The sequence below is a fragment of the Haemaphysalis longicornis genome, unplaced genomic scaffold (assembly GCF_048455015.1).
Source record: "Haemaphysalis longicornis isolate Haplotype H1 unplaced genomic scaffold, Haemaphysalis longicornis Haplotype H1 scaffold_26, whole genome shotgun sequence".
In the NCBI taxonomy this organism is placed as follows: Eukaryota; Metazoa; Arthropoda; class Arachnida; order Ixodida; family Ixodidae; genus Haemaphysalis; species Haemaphysalis longicornis.
This window is the reverse complement of record NW_027526319.1, coordinates 4,034,380-4,055,800: the sequence shown is the minus strand read 5'-3', so window position 1 is coordinate 4,055,800 and position 21,421 is coordinate 4,034,380. Positions and strand designations below refer to the sequence as shown.

At 45.7% G+C, this 21,421-nt stretch overlaps 1 long non-coding RNA gene across 1 annotated transcript in view; it reads left to right on the top strand.

The window, feature by feature from the left end:
- Positions 1-2,756: 2,756 nt before the first annotated feature.
- The window catches only part of LOC144172814 (uncharacterized), a 32,011-nt gene continuing 13,346 nt past the window's right edge, over positions 2,757-21,421 (top strand). The window contains exon 1 of the long non-coding RNA XR_013323109.1: positions 2,757-3,120. This is a non-coding gene — a long non-coding RNA (uncharacterized LOC144172814). The remainder of the gene's footprint in view (positions 3,121-21,421) is intronic.

Here is a 21,421-nt window from a genome sequence, read left to right as displayed (position 1 = left end):
CGCTGCGACTTGAGACTGAGGGCCGCTTGTTATTTCGCGTATTTATGGGAGGTTTTGGTGCTTATTCACAGCATTTATTTGCTGATAATTACCTCTGGCCTGGCGTGACTTCCGACATAAGTCCATGGGCCCGTTCCCTCCTCGCTTGCTAGCAATGCAAGGTCTCTCGGCATACCACATCGCCTTTTCCCACATTTTTTTTACCGGACGCGAGGTTCTTTACTATTCACGTGAACCTGGTTGGACCACTACCACAATCGAAGGGGTACCATTACATCTTGACTGTGATTGCCTGTTTCCGCGTGGAAGTGTTAGAATTGACGATATTACAGCTGAGACCATTGCTTCCGCGCTCGTGTCCAGGTCCAGGTGGATCGCATTGTTTGGTGTGCTAGCGGAGACTATCACGGATACTGCCAACGTTGAATTAGTTTGAGAGCGAGATCTATTCGAAAAAAAATTTGTCGTGTGTCTACCGATTTGGCTGCAAATGACATTGAAAGAGAAAGCATTCTGCCACCCATTCCATGTAAATGTCTGGCTTCTCCTCCAGCAGCACTCCTTGATGGATAAACGCAAAAAAAGGTTTGCGTAACCAATTAGTCTCCCTCGTTAGCACCGCTGGGACGCCATCTATTTGGCGGTATGAGCATGAGTGAATATCAAGAGAGTCGTGAACTGGGCCAGTTTGTAGAGATTCGCAGTGGTGAAATAACCCGCAAAAAACCAGGACAGAAAGAAGAGGAGAAAAACACAAGCGCTGGTTGTTGTCCTCTTCTTTCCGCCCTGTTGTTTTGCGCGTTGTTTCACCACTATGACTGAATATGGCGTTTAAAGCGCCGAAGCTACACCTGGGATATCATGAGCACCACAATGCAGGATGGCGGATGAGTTTACACTACCTGGCGATATTTGACCTGCACGAGAATTTTAATACACGGGAGTTTTCGTTTTTCTCCTCTACCAGAAAAGGAGCCACCCCGGCAGGGATCGAACCAGTGTCTTTGGCTTAGCAGCACAGCGCCTGAGCCACTGAGCCCCACGGCGAGTGGAAGCTTTTGTTGCTGTTAATTTTGGAGCGCCGCCCCGAGTTGAAGGCTACAGTGCAAGATCTTTTTGTATTCTTTGCTGGAAAAATATTTTTACAGCATATATTGGAGTTTTGTATTGTAAAGTTTAACTCGGTATATTTCAGAATTAGCACACCACTGCCCAATAATCCTAAGTATTTCATGTTGCTAAAAAATTTCGAAACGGCCGACTCATCCGTCACTCCCTTGGGTTCTTGTAGCTTCAGCGTAGGAAAGACAGATGAAAAGATAATCCTGGTGTACGCATTTCGCCAAAATAGAATTTTAGACCTCACGTAGAGCGGTCATCCTTGTAAAGTGAAAACAGGGAGGTAGTCTCAACCCGCTGGCTTGTAGACGAGCTTTCTCCATTACTTAAACTTTATTGGGTCACTCGGTGATGATCCCATCTGATCGCTTGAGAGTTGTTACTAAGAGAGCAGAAGCCCAAGCAATCTATAGCGGCGGCTGTCATTAAAGTGACTGACGATGGCGCATGTAGAATGCCGCAGCGGGTACTTGCGGAAATACGCATCACCTCTTACTTACATTTCTTCGCAATCCACACTTCTCAAGGACATATTTGCTGTAATTAACACTGGCCACAGCACCACACAAAGCACGTTAAATTTGAAGGAAGGTAAGCGCGAATTCATCCACTATGTTTTACTTTGAGCGCTGCCGAAGAACAACTGTACTACAATTGAGGTGACAATGTTGTGTATTATTATGACGGCGGACTAATTGATCCAAGCTCGTAGCGTAATGGTTGCAGTTCGCAAAGTTGATGAGCCCCTCTTTGCTTTCTAAGCTTATTCCAGCGTTTCGATGCGCCTTCCTCTTTGTTGGAGCATGTTATTACTTTTTTGCCGTGAGAACCCTCTGTCGCAGACAGAGCAGCATCGACTACTTTCACCTCTCGGAGCTGATCGACTCGACGTCGGCACGGTTTTTCTGATAGAAAAGAAGCGATAGTGAACGTGATACCACGAAAATACAAATACAATTTCACGTCACATCCATTATTGACGTCATATGCGCTGACCAGTCAGGTTGGTATAAATTGGCCAATCAGCGTGGGCGGCCCTCTGCTCCCAACTTCTTCTGCAAGGACCAACCGTACGCCTCCACTCTAATACAGCCAACCGCAATTTTGCTGAATAATTTGCTTAGGGCTTTTTTAATATAATTGTTACTGTTCGAATACTTTTTTTCCCTACTCGACATTGTTGATTTTTTTATTCCTAGTGCTTATCCCTATGAATTTTCCCAGAATGGCTCCTTGGTACAACAGCAATTTTTTTTGCTTTGCAACGTGCTCAGTGATAATCCAAGTTCCGGCGTCATATACTAGTAGCTGAAGTGCACATTCTTTGAATATTGGTTGTTTTGACCGAGACAGCACAAAGTACCTCTTCTGTATGTACACCATACAGGCTTACACTACGTGTCTGCTAAAATTGAAACTATCATTGCATCGTCACATTTAAATCTACTGGTCGTTCTTTGTATTCCTCTCTCCTTTGTGGAAAATAACAAATCGGCGATACAAAAGGGAGCTGGTGCTTTTAGTGCTATCGGATACCGGCAGGCAGGCGCGCCTGAGAAGCCCGATAAGCGATTGTGTAAGCGGCAGAGGATGTCGCTGCGCTGGCTCAAGGGCATTCAGATAGGGCTCCTATTTCAGATGTGTTCGCGGAGGGCAAACAAAGGCGGTCGCGGTCGCTGTAGTGCGTCGTCGCTGTTGCGTGAGATGGCGTCGCGCGCCCAAGAGCACACGGTGGTGCGCTTTTCGAAGGATCTCGATCGGCTCATCTTCAATGAATGTCTTCCAGGATTCGTTGAAGATGAGCCGATCCCCCTTGGGCTCCCTCCAGGACAGGAGCCCAACGTGAAAGCGTCCGTCCCTTGCGAGCACATCGTCGGCAAACCGTGCTACGTGCAGTGTGAGCGCAGCGGCCGTGTGGCTTTCCCGCTGGGTGGAGACGCCTGCTCAGAAGAAGAAGTCGTCTGGATGAACCCTCCGGCCAGAAGCATCTTGGAAAAGCAGGTACGGAGGCTCATATCAACGCGGGAAAATTTTTGTGCGCGTCCATGTTGTTTCGTAAACAGCTGCAGTCTTTGCGGTACTATGTAAACAAGACTTGGATGCTGCAGTGATCATCTTATTTATCTCAACAGCCGCGTTGCATTACTGAAACATGATACAGGGAAGTTGAAAACTTCTTTTCTGCTTATACTAGGCGATGTTGCCTCCGTACTTCGGATAGTTGCCCATTTGTTCAGCGACTCCTCGTATAGGGTGACGTACGGCCGCCCATTAGACCAACGGCATTGTCGGTGAGCAGGCATAGCGTACGCGTTCACCCCCTCGCAGGCTACAGAAGTGCGAATAAAGAAACTCAATTTTATACCATCCAGCTGTGCCGAAGGTTTCTGAACACAGCCCAAGTACTAGTTTACGAGAAATATGTGCAGCGTTAGCCTGTTCACAGACACTACCTAATCAAAATTAGCCCGAACTTTATGAGATTATGCAACCCGTATCTCTTTAGTGCGGTCAAACATCCTAGCGCAGCTATTTAAAGTGTCCCTGAAAGGCGTTTTGAGCACACTAAATGAACTAGCGCAATCGTTAGATTGGGTCGTCAACGTCACCTGTGCCAAGTATTACTCTTTCACCCGCAGCTGAAAGCTCACACATTTGTTGCAAAGTTTGTCGCTTTTTTCTTACCCTTCCCTTCGTGTTTTTGGACGCCGCCATCTTCACATGTCTACGTCATCGATTCCCAGATGTTCGTCATGAGCTCTACATCCTGCTATTGGGCGACTTTTTGACGCACTTCCGACAAAGAGACGAGTCGTCTGCTCAGCGTCGGCTCGCCGGCTCATCTGCCAGCGTAGTGCCGGAGTGCTTTGACATTTTACGACAAACGAAACAAGTGCAAACAAACGCTTAACCGTTTGTATTGAATGCAACACGGCCATAACACGACATGGATATTCTCTTACCCCAGTACGTTCCATATAAAAAGCGTTGAAGCCTCGTGGCAGTTCTTTCGTGCAATCGCAGAGAACGCCCTGAGCCGAAAGCCCCGGTTTGACGCACACATTTTATTTAACTTCAAAACAATCCACAGATGCGTTTTGAACGAACACAACGTCACAACATGCGTTGCAAGTCTGAACCGCGATTGAGAGACGATGAGTTGCCTCCTCCTGCCCGTCGTAAATTCGGCACTTGCCTCGCGTGCGGTTTGCGGGGACGAACAGCAAGTCACTTAACCCTGGCGCACAAGCCGAGATGGCTTGCCACGCACACTGCACATATCCCATGCGAGGTTCAGTCGTACGTCGCTCGAGAAAGATAATCGAGAACATGGGAAGCACTATCCACCCGCAGAAGCACAACGTCGCATTTCATCGCGAAACAACGGCGTCCACAACACATACACCATCGCCTCCTGTAATGCCAAACGCATCTCGCACTTCCCATTGGGAGTGAGTGGTACGCCTGCAGTGCCCACATGTTGCGAGGTGGGGCCCCGAGGTGAACCGGGATCACGGAACCGTGACGAACTTATAGAGTGGTTTGGCCTTGTTGCCAAGGCAACCGATGTTTAAGATTGTCAAAAAAATGGCGCTCGCTCCAGCGCTAGAAAGCTCAGAGCCACGGCGGAGCATGTTTTGCCAACGTTGCCACTCTCCACCACGCGTCGCCCCAAGCTGAACTGGTCCCATGATTAAGCGTTTTGTGCACGGGTTCTGTATCGGTTTAAGGCACGAATTACCACCGCCGCAAAATAAGACCCGGCACCAGCGGGGCCACATCTGACACGGTGCTTTTTGGGTAAACAGTGCGCGGTGCATCAAAGAGAACGAGCGCACGATCCTCCCGGTGCGGCTGCGAGCTCACGCCGATAAAAAGTCACGTGCCGCCGATAGCAACTGCAGCAACGTACACCACGAAAGGGCAAGGCCAGGCCGCCGCACACATGCGGCCAGATTTTTCGTTCGCTTGTCAAGCCTTGAGCGGAGTGCGGGATTCATGGTGTCAACAAAGCTTGCCTGTAGCAGACGGCAGTCTCTGCAGCGCAACAGCGGAAGTACGTCACCGCTGAGGAGCGCAGCATCATGGGAGGCAAGGCTCGCGCGCTGTCAACAGCGGAGAGTAAGTTCAAAGGAGGAGGAAACCCGAGCGACGATAATGCGCGGTTTTCGATTTACGATTTCTCAGCTAATACTCATCGCTTTAACGAAATGCTTGCGGGAGGAGATTGCTAATACATTGCTTCATTTGGTTACATGTACATCCATGCATCGGCGGAAGGTATTTCAGGACCCATTTAACCAATCTTGTGGGGAGTAAAGAGCTTCCGTTACTAGCCCGGGAGACACAGATCTAGTTCCTTTCAGGTGTACTCCTGGCGGACATATGGATGTCACTTGTGTATTGATGAGCATTGTTTGAGGCAGATAAGTTCCCCCATCAGTAATCAAGCAAGCAAATGCCATTTTTGAAAATGAAGCTTTTGATTTGTTACTGATGGCGTGACACAGAGAAAAATACTCTTCAGGGTGAAGCGAAAGAAGAAAACGCTTCCCATAGTCGCAATCGAACCTTGGTCCCTCGGGTCATGAAGCTTACGTCTATTCGATTGCTCCATTCCGAGACGGCCAAAGAAGTTTCGATTTGGCCAGGGGTGAATGAACTTGCAAAATTACCCAGTAAAATATTCCGCCCCTACGCCTAACGACGATAATGGTTCAACGTGAGGCTTTTTTTTGCGGAATGATACAGCGGATGGCGAAAGTCAAAGCCGCTGCGTTGCAAAGTTGCGAGTCAAAGTCAAAGACCAACGAGTCTAAGTGCAAACCGTCTTCGAGTCAATGTCCAAACTCATGCGACATCCAAGGAATCCCTCCCGTGAAAACTTCCGAGTTTAACCATTGTCGTAGTCAAGTTGACGGGTGGTGCATGCTTTTTGGCAACCTCGTTCATGGTCACGCCTTATGTGTGTCCATGCGTACAGCATCAGGACCTTTTCAATGGATGCGTCGGTGAATGGTTTTTCTTTTCGGAAAATCTGTTTGATGTTGCTCCAATTTTACAAGCCGTGACGGCGTTTTGTTTTTCTGGTGAGCTCTGTAACAAGGCATAAAACTTCCAAACAAACTACGGCGTACGTTTTGTCGTTAACAAGAAACGGCGTGGGAGTTGACATATTCTAGTCTTTCGAAGCTGTAGAACATGGGCCCGGAGAGTAATGCGCACTGGGGAGCCGCGTTCAACAGCCGGGCTGCGGCAAAAACCACATTTCGCCAGAGTTTCAATATCTATTGCAAGAGCTCCGATATAAAAGATATTACACCCATCGAAACTGTGGTCACTTAATTCTGGTGCCAGAGCAGCTCACCACCACGTGGCCCGGCACTACCTTCTGGTTCTATGCAGTTGCCGCAGCACGCAGGAGGGGCAAAAGGGCTTCCAAAGTGGGTCATGCACAAGTAAAGGTATTTCGTCGTTGAAGAATGCTCCCATGAGGTTGCAATATTGGGTGAAACACGATCGTTAAGGTTATACGCATTAATAAGTATTATTCTATCTTTTCCTAAACTATAATAAGCACGTGCGCACCTTTGGAGTCATTACTGATTAACCCATTGTCTACGGCATCTCTTTTGTATTTGCTGATTGAATACACCATCTCGCCATGTGTTCAAATGGATGTTCATAGAGTACAGTCATGCCTGTTTTAGGGCTGCCACCAGAGGAAGGCGAAAGCGTACTATAGTTTGTGACAAGAGGCAGCCCTCAGGGACGCAACTCCTTTTGCTTTATTATGATTATACCCAGGCTTAAGCGATTCTTATAGCTATACAAAAGACGTTGTTTGCAAAACGTACATACTGTGTCATTGCAACACAAATAGTAGACCCGCACCTGTATATTTTACAGATACATCATGACTTGCTCTTCTATATAGTTCTTGAATCACAGGCACACTGTCTCCAAAAGCAGCGCATTACCATTTTGGCTACCACATAGCCTTCCCATTTCAACATGTCAGTTAGGGCCGCCACTTAGGCCTGCACATGGCGCAATGCCATCTTTGTTTACTTTTTCGTCGAGATATATGTCACCCTAACAGAGCGTGAAAAAGGCGAGAGAAAGAAAGCAGACAAGCCGAGCAGACAAAACGTGATCTTCATGCTGGCCATTCTTGCCTATTTTCCTAACGGCGAAGCTCTGTAGAAATTCTTAATTTTTCATGTCCACTGTTAAAAATACCAACAAATTGCCGAGCACACGCGCGCGGGAGCGGCTGTCGCAGCGACCGCTCGACAGGTAAACCGCTCGACAGCAAGTTAAATTGGAAGAACCAAATTACGCATGTTTGTTCGAAGATAGCATCCGGATGCTACGCCCTTTTACAAGCTCGTGATTGTTTTGACGCAAACATCCTGCTTATAATTTACCATGCCTTTATCAGCAGTCACCTGACATATTGTTTAGAGTCCTGGGGCCGGACGTTCACTACGTACCTTAACCCCATCAGACGATTGCAAAAACGTGTGATTAGAATTATGAATTTCGCCAAATACAATGAACACAGTAAGCCTTTGTTTACTCAGCTTCGACTATTACCTTTTGATCACATGCGTGAGGATAAAACGGCTCTAATCACATACAGCATAGTAAGGAACAATCATCCATTTCCTGTCTCCTTATTTAATAGTCCATTACGGCACACAAGAAATTTCAGCATTAACAATTTCAATCTTCTCCTTACTCATAATGTTTATGGTGAGCGACTTATACAGTACGTTGTTGCGAAAGTGAGGAATAAAATCGCTGTTGACCTAAGGAATGACCATAACTTCTGTAAAAAACTGAGAAATCATTCTCTGTTGTTATATGCCCATGAGTGTTCCCAACATTAGAAACGTAGTTGTTTTTTTTTTCCTTTTGATCTCAGCAAGATCACTTGCCTACAGTCGTAAAGTTCGCGGCATTTCTTGTTCTTTTTTTTCAAATATTCATCACGTGTTATGTATGACGTTGTTTTGGTAGTTACTGCAATCTGACCGTATGTTTATACAGTGATTGATAACAATGAGACTGCTTATAACTATGCATTTCCGAATTTTGACCCACAACTAGCCTTTGGCAAAGGGTCCAAGCACTGCTTGCAAATATTATGTGCCTATGCTTGAAATAAACCATTGATTGATTGATTGATTGGTTGATGGATTGATTGATTGATGGATTGATTGATTGATTGATTGATTGATTGATTGATTGATTGATTGATTGATTGATTGATTGATTGATTGATTGATTGATTGATTGATTGATTGATTGATTGATTGATTGATTGATTGAACCAAGGCACCCTCCTTCTCACCAATCCCTCAGAACACAGCCCGACCGCATTTGGCGTCGAATGCAGACCAACGCATTCTACAACACCACAATACTGCGCTACATCTCTCCCTCCACTTACCCCTACAACTGCCCTTCTTGCTCCGTCCCAAACACTACCTACCACCTGGTCTCGGAATGCCCCTACGCGCCAAACCCCCTCCCTTCCCCATCCCCTGAGCAGTGGGAGCGCGTGCTGGCCAGCTCACGGTGCGAGTACCAAGAACTCCTCATCGCTCGCGCTCAAGCAGCTACTCTAGCTCGCGGCTATCTGGAATAAGGAAGCCACCAGTTTTATGCTCAATTAACATTTTCCAATCCAATCCAATCCAATCCAATCCAATTCCAAGCGCTCGTGTATGCGTGCCTCGCGGCGACCACCCAGTGGCCCATGCGCACGTTCGTCAAGCCAGGCATACCTACTTAGGGTGATTGGCCATGCTTGGCAAAAATACTCCAGCGTTCACCGTAATCGTTGCAACACTTTCTGAGAACGAGAAGTACGCGCCATAGCGTACGCCCCTCCAAGGTGATGTTGAATGATCACCACTTCCAAAAAATGAAAGACGCTCACACTTAGGGCCAAAACGCATGAATCGCCCCCAAAGAAATAATTTTGCACGCTCGTCACTCCTGCCCAGTTGTATTGTTTCTGACAAATATTTCCTATAGTTTGTGTTGAAAGGAAATCGGAAATATGAAAGATGAGATGAAAGCAGAATTTGCGAAAGAACAGAAAGAAATAAGGGTTGAACTCAAAGAACATCGCGCAACGCTGGAACGCCAAATGCGGAATGACATTCGTGAACTGAAACTGGAACAGAAAGTTTTTGCTAAAAGCCTTGAGTTCGCTCAGAGAAACATTGGGGACCTAAAAAAACAGAAGATGAACTACTAAGAATGTGATGCTTGCATCTGAGAACGAGGCGCTTCCCGCGAAGAAAGCAGCGATGGAAAGCACTCTGCAAGATTTGGAAGGGCGCCGTGTTCACATGGAGCAGTACTCTAGGAAAGCGAATTTGGAGATACAGGTGTAATCAGAAAAGACATGAAGCCGTCACTGATATCCTCTCGAAAGTTGGCTCTGCGATAAACGAGCCCATCGAGGACGCTGATATTGGGGCTTGCCGTCGTGTGCCGACTGGCAACGCTGATAAGTCCCATATCATTGTCCAGTTCAAGTGGCCCACAAAACCCGACACTGTGCGGAAGAAAGCAAAGAAAACTCTGCTAACCAAAAATGACCTTGGGCTTCATAACACCGCACCAGTATATGTTAACAAACATTTTTGCCCGGCACAAAAGAAACTGCTCCCCATGGCCGTCAAAAGGAAGCTAGAACACCACTGCCAAACCGTCTTCTCGTTCAATGGAAAGATATTTGAGAAGGAAGGTGATGACCCGCCCATTGTGTCGATAAAGCTTGAAAACGATCTCGGCAAGATCTGTGCGAAGAAGCCTATCAGTACTCCAAGCGTAATGCGTCCTGGAGCGGCAAAATGAGATGTAGGGCCCTGAAGAAAACTTCGCTTCTTGTCCGAAACCACAGAGTACATCATGAACTACAGCGACTTTTGTCTGCCACACAAAGTTTAACTTCACAATTTGTCGTTTGAATCAGTCCTACATATTATTATACGTTCTATTAGTGATAAACAGGATTCCGTTGCTTTATTCTTAGAAAATTTTGTTTTAAGTTTACCATAATCATGTTTTAGGAAACCTGGTATCAAAGCAATTCTAAACTTTTTAATTTTCCAGGTCATAATACCTTTTACGTAAATTGTGCGAACAAACTCGGTGGTGGAGTGGCTATCTATGTTACTACTGAAAACGTGAAATACTATCCGAAGTCTCATGAGTTACGGATGCTTATGAAGTACTTTTGTTGATATGCCACAAGCAAATCATCCGTGTTATGTATCTATCGCCCTCCGACAGAGAGTGTTCTGCAATTTCTAGATTTCTGCGAAGAGTTTTTATATTTCGCAAGCAAGAACAATTATAACCTAACTTGTGGCGGGAATTTTACTTGAATATCTGGGACCAAGATCGGTTTGGTCGAGAATTCAATATTAGAATTTTTACATATGGCTTCGGAAACTTAATCAGCACTTTAGTTTTTGCTGCAAGAACAGGGCAAGTGACGGTTGTTGCGAGACTTATATTGGCCAGACGGGTAGATGTGTCGATGACAGGCTTAGAGAGCATAAGAACATCGTGTGAAAGACTGCTGTTTCGGTGTATTTGGCTTCGCAGTGCAGAAAATGTGCTTGCGTCCCGTTGTTCCGTGAGTGCGAAGTCATCACCAGAAAGATAGGCACGCACGCGACATTGTCGCGTGCACAATTTACTTCTGCGCTTGACATGCTTATTACCAATATTGAAACTACTGTCTGCAGTGCTGGGACAGTGCTAAGTAGCATCGGATTTGAGTGATCACTGTCCGGTATTTTCTATTTACCACACATCTTCCGTGGAGAAAGGTGCTTGATCTGTGCCTTTATTTGCTTAGCTGGTCGCCCAAGACAGGCTCGAATAATTTAAACCATGACTGATCGTTTATGCTTCACAAGCAAAATGTAAATGGTGCGAGCCTTTGTGCACATTAATGCGCGTCATTTTCTGTTCACGGCGTTGAAGTTGTCGAAAAAGATACGGAAGCCTTGGGTGACTAAAGAACACATAGATATGATGAAATGTAAAAATCTTCTCTATCATTTTTTTGCGAACCCGCTCGAAAGCAAAGCTCGAACAGTTTGAACGTTTCAAAATTCACCTTAACACAGAGTTGCGGCGCTCTAAAATAAAGTATTATCAACATATCTTTGGGCATATTACTCGGCAGCGCCATGATGTTGCTCGGAAGAAGATAAACGATGTCTTCGATCGGAATAATAATAGGTCTGCTGTAGATATGGTAACTCTTGGCAACCGTGAACTCAAAAGCAAGAAATTTGAAGACTACTTCAATATTCACTCGGTTAATATAAATGTAACGATAATTGCCCACCAGATATAAGCAGTCACCATAGCAGTTATATTGACAGTATATGTTTTGAACCAACCGACGCACATGAGATCCACAATACGTTTATGATTTTGCGAAATAATAGGTCACTGGATATTGATAACATTGAAATTCCACGTGTTAAATATGTCTTGGTGTTAAATTTGTCTTGCTCACATCTTTAACATAGCAATTGAGTATGACACTTTTTCCCGATGCCATGAAAAGGGCCAGATTATCCGTTATAGATAATGGGGGAGACAGGAACAATCCTACAAATTACAGACCAATCTTTTTTGTACCTGTTTTTTTAGAGCTTAAAAAAATATATTTTGCCTATTTACAAACTTCTTTGATGCAATAAAGTACTAACTGAGTCTCGATTTGCCTTTCGGGTACGACGATCCACAGAATAGGCTTCAGTGACGATAAAAGAAAATATTATAAGAAACAAAACTTGTATACATTACGTCTCTTTCTGTACTTCTGACTGACCATTACGTTCTTACTGCAAAGCTTAAACAACACGGTATTCGCGGAAAATCTGTGGCCTTGCTTGATTCGTACATAAACGACCAACAGGAATGCGTTTTAAATGCAGAGCATTTCAGTAACTCACGATGTCACCCGCGTTGACGTCCGTATTCATAGTCCGCACCATCGTTGTCCGCACTCCTCCCCCTACACTATATAAAAAAAAAGTACTATCCGGCGCCTGGTTTCGATCCCTCGACCCTGCGGGCGGAACGCAATGTACATGGTGCTCTATCCACTGCACCACAAAGCCGACACAGAATGGGAGGCTACGAACGCGCCTTATATCTTTGACTCATTCACACTATATAAAAAAAATACTATCCGGCGCCTGGTTCCGATCCCTTGACCCTGCGGGCGGAACGCAATGTACATGGTGCTCTACCCACTGCGCCACAAAGCCGACACAGAATGGGAGGCTACGAACGCGCCTTATATCCTTGACTCATTCAAACTACTTCGATTCCCGGCCGCGGCGGCCGCTTTTCTGATGGAGGCGAAAAGCAAAAACACCCGTGTGCAAGAGATTTCGGTGCACGTTAAACATCCCCAGGTGGTCAAAATTAATCCGGAGCCCTCCACTACGGCGCGCCTCATCGCCTGCGTTGCGTCTGCGCGTTAAACCCTACAATCAATCAATCAATCAATCAATCAATCAATCAATCAAATCATTCAAACTACGTAAAGAAGCTGCTGATACAACGCATTCACTACCACCAACTCCCCAAACACTAAACGTTAACGCAATACACCCAACCCCTATGCGACGCATTTACTCGAGTCCCCCTCGCGGGGAGATGGGCCCAATTTGTTTATTAATAACCACAAATCATCTCTTTTACCTGTCTCGCTCGGAGTACCTCAGGGTAGTGTTTTGGGTCCCCTTTTATTTACACTTATATAAACGACATTGTCCAGATTGATAGCAAAGTTAAATTTTTGATCTATTCTGACGACATCACTTTTACTGCCTCCAGTTGTATCTAGATAACATAATTGTAAAATGCAATTAAGATCTTAACAAGGCATGTGTATGGTCCAAATTAATGAGCTCAGAATTAAACCAGCGAATACGAAGGCCATCCCTTTTCGTGCTCAAAAGAAACATCTATTTTTTGCATCAGGAAAATTAATAACACCAGCCAGTTTTCATTGTCAGCGACCACAAAATTGAAGGAGTATGTTTTTCTTCAATCTTAAACTGGGACACTCAAATCGACTTTCTTAGCAAAACGTTTTCGGCAGTTACAGGACTACTATCGCGTTGTCGTAGTACCCTTCAGCTCGAACCATAGCTTCAAATTTACTACGCCTTATTTGAATTTTGTTCATACTTTAATTACTGCAGTTTGGTCTGGGCTACAACCACAAAAACAAAACGAATAGGATTGTCACCATACAGAAAATAATTATTCGACAAATATCAAATTTAAATCGCACAGACACAACAGGAGAAAAGTTTGAAGTGCATATAATTTCCTACAAGTCGATAAAAGGTACGAGTTTTGCCTATTGCAAATGTTCAAGTTTTTATCAACTAAAATTGTTAATTACCTTTCCTCTATGCCATACGTTACACAATTACTCACAGGCTGTCAAAACGCGCTGCGCCGATATATGGACGGTACCACACTTCCGTACAAATTACAAGTTTCGATCATTAGCTCATATTATTCCCATGACTCTAAACAAACACCGAAAAACTGCTGGATACAACAGGAGGCAGCTTCAAAAATACATCGTGCTATTGTAACAAAAGAATATCCGGAGTGTTCAGTCGTTACTTTATCTAGCTTCTGTGTTTCTGACCTGCTGGTTATGTACAGTGTGCCTATAGTGTTTTGTGCATCATGTTTGCTTTGCTTTCGTATGTGTTGCTTTGTGATTGTGTTAGTGTGTTTAAATTTCCTGTGTGAAAATTTAGGTTTTTAACATTTCAAATCCAAATTTTTAATTCTTCTTTGGGATGCAGTTAAAAGCTGTTTCTTTTTCTTTCTTCCGAAATTTGCTTCTTTATGGCGTGTTTTTGTGAAACTTTAGCGAAACTGTATTATTCCAGCTGTATTTTTGCATTGTGTGTGCAGTGCCTTCCAAATGCGTCCTGGCCTTCGTCAGGCTCTTCAAGCACTTTTTTAGCCAGGATGTCGTCCATTTGATTACGGGGAAAGAAATAAACCTGAACTATGGCAACAATGGTGGAATAAAGTTCGTTGCGGCAGCGAAGAAGCAACTCGTCTGCAATCGTAGTGGTCACCATCACAACCTTCATCAAGTGCTTATGACCATCATGACCATCACGGCCTTCGTGATTGCCGTGAAGGTTGCGTACAACTTCGATACCCTCAAGTCTTCCGCGTTAGTGTGAGCCCCCTTTGTTTTCTACGTCACGTTGAACATTATCACCCTTCGTATGTTCACATATTCTGTACTTGGTGTTCAAGTATTTTTCAGAAATCGGTCCCAATATTTTTTAAAACTTAGTGTTCGTACTTCCTCCTAATGTTGATGGAGTTAAAAAGTTTTGGCTCTTAACGCTTTTCCACGTGGTTTGGCCGCAACTGTGGTTTTTGTTGTTTACGATTTTCGGACGATTTCTTCAAGAGGTCTATAGCATGAAAGAGCTATCGTAGGTAGTGTTATCACCCAAATCTTGCATGTGATTTGCTTCTGTCCCCCTGAGACAATTTTCTTCAAGGTTGGACACTTTGAAGAAATAGAGAACACCGGTGGTGTGTGCGTGTGATGGCGGTGATCACCGATACCACCACGAGTCCCCTTGCCAAAGGGCCACTGAACCTACTCTGGCTCAAAAAAACTTCTCAGAGAAGCCTCCGCAATAACAGTAAACACATACGGACTCATTCGTGCTAAGTGCCCCTACTGTAGCGCCTGGCGCCACATAAAACATTGGAAAGTAGTTCACGTGGACTTAAGGTTTTAGTTGACAGCAGTTGCACGGGGGTGACATCACCGAGCTTGAAAAAGAGTGCGAGTACCAGATAAGGCAACGGAAATGCATATCTTTTGTACAGACGAATAATTTGCTGTCCCTGTTAATTTGGCATTTTGTATCGCTTAACACCTCAGTCGTGTTTATCAAAATATTGCGCCAGTCATTTTAATCCCGGAGGTCTTAATACGTTTCCTGCCACATCAAACTTTTGTGGTTGAGACGAGGCAAGGTCGATGTATTTTATAACTCATGAGCTTGCGACCGCCAGGTACAACACGAGATTTAAGTGTGGTGCACTCTATACACGTTCAATTTCTACAAAGAATGGTCCGCGCAGTGTCACGTTTATAATTTATTACTTGCACCACATATTTCCCGCACTAGGGGGTTATCAGAAGCTTCGTATAAACCACTCCAGTATGGCAACACACCACTGCTAACGAGGTCATATTTGGCGCTCTGTAGCTGGAAAACTACAAAAATAGTTCTACCTGTTTTTCAGGCAGGTGATAAAAATACCCCTTGGCTCCCATTAGTTAAACATAAAATCCAAACTATGGTGACCTTATTTTTATTTGGATTTTAAATTACACCAAAATGCTTGATGTGGGGCAGTGCATTTTTCCTAGTGAATTATCTTGTCTACAGAAAGTAAAACTCGCACGAAGACCGGAAAATAATACAAAAATACCAGTAAAAAAGCCTGCACTCCTAGATGTTCTAGATGCTGTTGTAAAAGACCCGACATATTGGCAGTTTTTGAAAAAGGGTAAAATTTGGGAATTTTTCTAAAGAAAATTCCTTAAATCCAGAATAAATATTGTAAGTTGTTGTAGAACATGTAATTTTTTTATATTCTGGTTTTCTGGTTTATAAATTATGTCTGGTTTTCTCTAGATGTACATTCCTTCCATGCTCCTTTTCTTACATATAAGCTATCTTGATTCACTCCGTTTACGCGCAACTAAACTTTGTTAACATTAATGTATACTTTTGAAAATATCTGTGTATGACGACCCGTGGCGTGATGTCACATGCCTTACTGCAAGGCACTGTACTTGTTTTTGTGTGTATATGTGTGTTTGTGCTTTCTGTGGGTGCATGTATATTCTGGTGTACGACAGTGTGTAATTTGTGTGTGTGTGTCAGTATCGCTGTCCTTTAATTGCATTACTTGTGAGGTGTGGGCATCTTACGTTGCCTGTTTTTTTTCCTTCGTGCGCTAGCAGAAGGGCCCTCCGGCTCTTCCTGGGCACGTTAATAAACGATTGATTATTATTATTATTATTATTATTATTATTATTATTATTATTATTATTATTATTATTATTATTATTATTATTATATTTTTTATATTATTGTTGTGTTGTTGTTGTTACTTGTTCAAGCCCTTTCGAGGTAGAATTCATTAAGACATGATTCTTTCCCGCAACACCAACTGCGTTCCACTCGATGGCAAAAAGTAACGCTAGCTTCGAAATATTGTATCAAAATGCTCCTGGGCTTCGTACTAAATCTTCTGAGTTTTTTGCGAATGTTCTGTCCTCTATATTCGCAATCATTGTTATAACAGAACCTTGGCTTTGAAAGGACATTTCCTCCGCTCAGTATTTTCCTCCTAAATATCAAGTTTATTGTGCTGACAGGAATTCGGGAGGTTTTAAGAAAAAAAGGCGGAGGTGTTCTTGTAGCGGTAGAGAGGTCGCTGCAATGCGTAAGACGTCCGGAGCTTGAAACACAACGGGAATCTGTCGGGCTTGATGTGCGCCTCTTTGAAGGCAAGAAGCTCCTTATTGGGCGTTTTATGTTCCCCCTGATACCACCCCTTCGGTGTTCAATAGTGTCCTTTCTTCTATCGAGCAAGCATCTACACTTACCAGCAATCACAAGCTGCTTGCCTTGGGTGAATTCAACACACCAGGCGCTAAATGGGATAAACATACATTTTGTCACTACACTTATAACAATGAACAAACGTGCAGCATGATTCTTGATTTCTCAGCTATTACTTCTTTGCACCAGTTAAATCGTACCAAGAACTTCAGTGGTACCATTTTAGACCTTTGTTTTACGGACATTTCAAACGAGCAAGTTTTTCATTCGGACATTGGTGTTGTGCGTCTTGATAAATTTCTCCCTCCACTTATCATTTCCGCATCTTTAAGCGTACAGCGTGACATAGCTCCATCCCCATACTCTACCCTTCGCCGTTATTGCTTTTGACGGGGTGACCATGTAGGTTTATACTAATATCTTTCCTCTGCCGATTGGTCCACTGTCTTGATCAACTCTGATGTTGCGCAATTCGACTGCTTCACTGAAATTGTAAAGAATCGTTTGGACCGGTTTATCCGAAAGTGCAAAACCTCGCAGAAATTTCCTTTTTGGTTCTCCAATGAACTCCCTTATGCTGAAAGATCGCGCCCATAAAAAGGCACGTGACTCTGGCCTCGTTAGTGGAAGAAAGATTTTCGTGTTCGCGGCTCAACGTGCAAAAAGCTTTATAAAAGAGACTATAGTTCCTGCCTTGAGTCCGTGGTGATTAGTGCAGCGCGTGACCCTTAAAAATTCTGGCAGTTCGTTCGTTCCCACTCAAATAACGTTCCCACTCAACCTTGTTACTCACCGACTGTTGCTCAAAAAACTGTTGTTCTGTGGCGTCAATGCTCCGCTAGTTGCCTTACTAGGCAGCTATCTTCTTAACAGATGCTGTTATGCCAGTGTACATGGCCAAAGATCTGTCGACTACATTCTTATCAGCGGTGTACCTCAGGGGTCCGTCTTGAGCCCTCTTCTGTGTTCACTTTTCATTAACGATGTGCCTACTTCTATTTAGAGCTCATTTTTTTCCTTTTGTATGCTGACGGTACAAAGGTTTACAAAATAATTAATTGCCCAGAGGACTGCCTTGCTCTTCAACATGACATCTCATCTTTCGCGCGCTGGTGTGCAGAGCAGGGATCAATTGTCAACTCTAATAAAGCGAAAGTTATCACCTACAGCCGGAAAACACATGCCTTCCAATTCTCTTGCACGCTTAATAATGCTCGTCTGTCAAATGTTTCCGAGGTTAGAGACCTCGGAGTTCTTTTCGACAGTTCCCGCAGTTTCTTTCCCCATATACGACTGATGCTCGGGCGGACCCTCCGCTCTCTGGGTGCGGTGTGCAGGCTTACAAGACAGACATTTCACTTCTCCTTTTCCTTTTTTCAAGCTTTACTCATCAGCTTGCCTCCCCCAATTAGAATATTCAATCTGTCGTTTGGAATGGAACCTGCCAGTCCAACCATTAGTATTTTGAACGAGTGCAGAAAAAATTCCTGTCAATATTGTTACGTGGCGAAGACGCGTAAGGTGAAGCTAATTATAAGTACAAATAAGCTGGGAAGCACTGGATTAGGCTGAAGCGTGAGTCCGGGGCCAAGCGTTGTCGTTCTCATCGTCTTCAATCAGCGGCGCAGCGCCCACCGTATGTTTGGCGCGAACAGGGATTGCCCCGTCACATGACCCCCGGCGGAAGAGGCACCGTCTCGGTGCTGTCTAAGGAGAATCGGTCAGCGGGGGCTGATATGGCTTGAGGCGGGCGACATGGACAACACTGGTAGGCGGGACAGTAGAGGACGATGCCCAAGTAGAGACGGTAGGAGCAACCTCATACGTCACATCTGTGACGCGACGCAACACTTTGTATGGACCAGAATAGGGTTGGAGGAGTTTTTCGGACAGGCCAACACGACGTGCAGGGGACCAGAGCAGGCGAGGGATCCCGGAAGGAAAGTGGACCGCGCGGTGATGTTCGTCGTACCGTGTCTTTTGTGAGACTTGCGAAGCAAGAAGATGGTCGCGAGCCAGTTGACGAGCTTGATGGGCGCGAGTGATAGCATCGCGAGCGTATTCAGAGGAGCAGGCAGGAAGGAGCGAGTCCAAAGGCAAAGCCGGTTCACGGCCAAACAGTAGATAAAATGGGGAGAAACCGGACGTGTCATGGCGGGAGGTGTTGTACGCGAAAGTTACGAATGGTAATGCAAGGTCCCAGTCTCGGTGGTCAGAAGACACGTACATAGACAGCATGTCGGTCAGCGTCCGGTTCAAGCGTTCGGTGAGGCCATTAGTTTGCGGGTGATAGGCCGTGGCAAGCTTGTGTTTCGTCGAGCAAGAGCGGAGGATGTTGTCGATAACTTTGGACAGAAAGTTTTTCCCGCGGTCGGTTAGAAGGTGGCCGGGAGTGCCGTGGTGCAGAAGGACGTCGTAGAGAAGAAAGTTAGCGACGTCGGTCGCGCAGCTTGTTGTAAGGGCACGGGTGATGGCGTACCGCGTCGTGTAATCTGTCGCAACGGCGACCCACCGGTTTCCCGCTGACGACAGTGGGAAGGGACCAAGTAAATCGAGACCCACTCGGAAGAACGGCTCATGGGGAATTTCGATGGGTTGAAGTTCTCCAGAAGGAAGTGTGGGAGGCTTTTTCCGACGCTGGCAGCTGTCACACGAGCCAACGTAGCGGCGTACAGATCGGTAAAGGCCAGGCCAGAAGAACCTGCGCCGCACTCGATCATAAGTTCTGGTTATCCCTAGGTGGCCTGCGGTGGGTACGTCGTGTAGCTGGTACAGAACGGTCGAACGCAGGTGGCTGGGCACAACGAGGAGGAGGTCCGGACCGTCAGCACGGAAGTTATGGCGGTATAAGACGCCATTTCGTAGGGTGAAGTTTCGCGTGGAAAAATCGGGTGATGAAGAGGTAAGTCGTTGAATGAGGGAACGGAGCGACGGGTCACGGCGCTGCTCGTCACCGATGTGGAGAAAGTCGGATATTGCGAACACACAAGCGACATCAGTAGGTGGGGTGGCCTCAGGGAGCTCAACAGTGTGACGTGAGAGGCTGTCAGCGTCTTTATGCAAGCGACCCGACTTATAGGTGACGGAAAACGTATACTCCTGCAGACGTAATGCCCAGCGACCAAGCCTTCCGGTGGGGTCTTTCAAGTTGGTAAGCCAGCACAGCGCATGGTGATCTGTGATGACTTTAAAATGTCTGCCGTACAAGTAGGGACGAAATTTTGCGAGGGCCCAGACAAGAGCAAGGCACTCGCGCTCTGTAATGGAATAATTGCGCTCGGACTTTGACAGCAAACGGCTGGCGTACGCAATCACGCGGTTTTGGCCGGCTTGCGATTGGGCCAATACGGCGCCGATCCCGTGGCCGCTTGCGTCGGTACGCACTTCGGTGGGAGCGAAAGCGTCGAAGTGACCCAAAACTGGCGGTGACGTTAGGAGGGAAATCAAAGTGTTGAATGCTTGGGCTTGATCGGGACCCCATGTAAAAGTGGCACTGTTCTTCAAAAGGTCCGTGAGAGGACGAGCGACGTGGGCAAAATTTTCCATAAAGCGGCGAAAATAGGAGCAAAGTCCGACAAAGCTGCGGACATCGTGAGTCGAGCGCGGCACGGGGAAATCGGTGACGGCTCGAACTTTGTCGGGGTCGGGCTGAACTCCAGAGGCGTCGACCAGGTGCCCAAGAATTGTTATCTGGCGGTGGCCAAAGCGACACTTCTTGGAATTTAGTTGGAGACCAGCGCGTCGAAATATTTCAAGGATATCTGACAGGCGCTCCAGGTGTGTCTCAAATGTGGGTGAGAAGATGATGACGTCGTCTAGATAACATTAGCACGTGGTCCACTTAAAACCGCGCAAAAGGGAGTCCATCATTCTCTCGAATGTGGCCGGAGCATTGCACAGACCAAATGGCATAACCCGGAATTGGTAAAGGCCATCGGGGGTCACGAATGCAGTCTTTTCGCGGTCTTGCCCATCAACGGATATCTGCAAGTAACCAGATCTCAGGTCAATCGACGAAAAGTATCTGGCACCATGCAGGCAGTCGAGGGCGTCGTCTATGCGCGGAAGCGGATAGACATCTTTTCTCGTGATCTTGTTTAAATGCCGATAATCCACGCAAAAACGCCACGTGCCGTCTTTCTTCTTGACTAAAACGACAGGGGATGCCCACGGACTAGAAGACGGTTCAATGATGTCCTTGCTGAGCACTTTCTCGACCTCTTGTTGGATCACGAGGCGTTCAGAATGAGATACGCGATATGGCGGTCTTCGCACCGGTGCTGCATCTCCAGTGATGATGCGGTGAGTCACAGCGTGTGTCGTACTCAGTGGACGGCTGCCTAAATCGAAGATGTCTATATAGGACGTCAAGAGAGAACGAAGAGCGTCGGCGTCCTTTCGCGAAAGATCGGGTGCGATCATCGCTGCGACTTCATTCGCTGGGAGTGATGACTGCTCAGTGGGACCCAAACAAGGCGTCACGGGCTCTAGCGGGGTAGTAGCAGTATGTGCTTCCAAAGGGCACAGTGATGAAAGTGCCATTCCTTTCGGTAAAACTTGAGGGAAGGAAAAGAAGTTGAGGAACGGGAGACAGG